We start from the raw sequence: 2,797 nt of genomic DNA, 5'->3' as shown, positions 1-2,797 counted from the left end.
AAAGGGTTTATCATGAATATCATGTAATTCAACACATACTAAAATTAATTCTTGGAACTTGTATCTAAATTATGGATTAAAACTCTAACAACATCATGAGCATGAATACAATGTAATTCAAACATGGAAATCATAAATCATAAATCTTTTATTTTGAAAAAGGATTCTTAGGCTCCATGGAAGGTAAGGATCCATGGATGAACATCTAACATACCTTAAGTTGATGAGTTCTTGGAGAAATTTTTAGGATTAACCTTGATTCCTAAGAGAGAATTTATTTTTGATTTTGGGAAAAAGTAAATAATGAAGGGTTTTACACATTTTTAGGGCTTAAATACCACATCTGGGTAGAATAAAATCATAGGAAAATACGATTTTAACCCTGGGTGCAACTTTTATTTTTTGTAAAATTTTACCGATCTGGACCCTTGGTGTGATGTGCCACTATCGTTCTAGGCCACTGGAAAAAGACAACTGAGAAATTGCATGATTACATGACACTGTGGTATAGCATTGCCACTTTATTTGTGAATAAGAAGTGCACTGTGACGTGGTGGTATCATGTTGAAACACTGGAAAGGACAATTGTTAACTGGGTGTATGGCGTGATGCCCCAATATCGCAGAGAAACACTGAAAATTAACAATTGCTATTTTGACACACTCCGCGATATGCTACTAGCTTGAATGACGATGTTTAACGACTGAAAATTAAAATTGTCATAACTTCTTACTCGATTTTCAGATTTTGGTGAATTTTATATCGTTGGAAATCTAATTTAATTTTATATGTAATAGAATGCTCTGATTTTTAAAAATTATTGAGTATTTTAAAAATTTTATTTAGGATAACCCATGTACTAAGGGTTAATCTAGGCTAGGGAAATACGGGGTAATACAGAAAGTGACTGCATTGTGTTTGTTACCTTCCAAAGAATTGTCAATACTATGGCAGTATTAATAAAGAACGCCGTCCACTTTGTGTAGAGTACAATCTCTTGGGTTAAGGATTCCAAATTATGGCTTCTATTGTTGGGTCGATATTGGGTGTAAAAGGTTTCTTTATAAATGTCTAGTGCATCATGAGCTTTGACCTTTATGTGTTCTAAAAACTAGTGCAGGGTTCAGCAAAAGCTAAAAGTTTTGGCCTGGTTTATTGCAATGCTAGTCTTCTACTGCTCATCTGGAAGTGAGGGACAAAAGGTGTGATTCTTTTTATGCACCTTTTTTTAAAGGGACAAAAAAAAGTTCGCGAAGGACAAAAGGTGTTATTTCGTCCCTTCAATATTTACAAATGAAAATATCCCTCCGTGTGACATATACATGCAACTGAGTGTTGCTCTTAGTGAAGCTGACTTTATCAAAAAAAACATGAGAAGTTGTGGACTATTATATATGTTTTGTGTTCCAGACAATATAGAACAAGGGAAAGTAAAGAAATAACAATCAAAGAGAGATTCTAATTTGATTTATTTCAGGTGTTGTTCATTATTGGTTGTAGCTATTACATGTTTTAATTGTTGTACAAAGAAATTTTCTTAGGAAAACAATAAATTTCACTAAATCAGTTATTTTCTTGGTTCGCATGTTGTGCAGAGGGATTATAAGCTAAATTCTTACTCAGTAAATTCTGCCTCACCACATTTTCTTAACGAGCAGGTTAGATTTTTCTCTTCTATCTATATATTCTTGTCTAATACTCCGACATCTGCCTAAAACCATATATATTATACGAGTAGATTTATACATAATTTTGAGCATTGTTCTCTACATATTGTTTCACCAATGCTAATAATGCTTGACTCTTAGTAGCAAGAACTTGGTCATAGTTCAGTATTTGAATCCAATAAGTTCTTGAAGTAGCTATTATCAAATTTTGTTGGTGAAACAAAGTCCAAGGAGAATACGTTCTTGTCACCACCGAATTTTAGGCATTTATTACGCAGTTAGGCAGCATAAGATTCATCCATAGTTGAGTCTAATTTATTGTTTCCTAACAGATTGTAGAGCCTTTGTCTGAAGTCGGTACACCTTGAATTTCCAATTGTGTGACTGCTTACATTACAATTTATAAGTGTTAACTATAATTTCATGTGAGATAACTAGTCTAGAAAAACTAAGCAAGACATAAAAAGAGAGTAACATTTACCAGACAAAGATACAAGGTCAAAAAGATCAAGTACATTGAACCTTGACAGAATGCCATCTATTGTCTTGTTTGGATCAGGGATATTATTGTTTGAGCCACTTAAATTGGCGCTTCTGGAGTCCAATCTTTCAATTGGCACCTCCCAGTTTGGTCCACCAGTCTGTAATAACCTAAAAGGTAAGCTATTGTTTTATTTATTCATAAAATGGTAGGTTGATCAAACTATATATGTTTTATTTCCCAATAAAGTGGAGTCCCTTGTAGCAACCGCTAAGATATCAGCATAAGAGACTGTCTTAGAGCATTCCTTCTCCAGTTCAGATTTAATGTCATCAATGACATCAAATCCAAGAGTTGAATTCCTATGAGCATTTGATCTTTTTTTATACTATAGCTCTGCTATTATCCGTAAGCAAAGACGCATCACATCCTTACATGAAAATAGCTAGCCATCAGTTTTCACACCTTTGTCAGCATAAACATATTCTTAAGCATCATTTGTTTTAGGTTGACCACTTCTTCTGTTAAGAATGTGTTAGTGTTGTAGAAAGGAAGTTTACTTCATTGTGCTTATGAGTAGAGCTATTTGTTGTCCATGAGGAGTGTTTGGACCCCAAACATTATTTTGTATGGAAATAGTAATCATGTT

At 33.6% G+C, this 2,797-nt stretch overlaps 1 pseudogene; it reads right to left on the bottom strand.

Annotated features, from left to right (window-relative positions):
* Positions 1-1,740: 1,740 nt before the first annotated feature.
* On the bottom strand, positions 1,741-2,585 carry LOC107857413 (annotated as a pseudogene).
* Between the last annotated feature and the right edge of the window lie 212 nt (positions 2,586-2,797).

This window comes from Capsicum annuum, unplaced genomic scaffold (assembly GCF_002878395.1).
Source record: "Capsicum annuum cultivar UCD-10X-F1 unplaced genomic scaffold, UCD10Xv1.1 ctg3772, whole genome shotgun sequence".
Classification (NCBI taxonomy): domain Eukaryota; kingdom Viridiplantae; phylum Streptophyta; class Magnoliopsida; order Solanales; family Solanaceae; genus Capsicum; species Capsicum annuum.
This window is presented reverse-complemented; position numbering and strand designations above follow the sequence as displayed.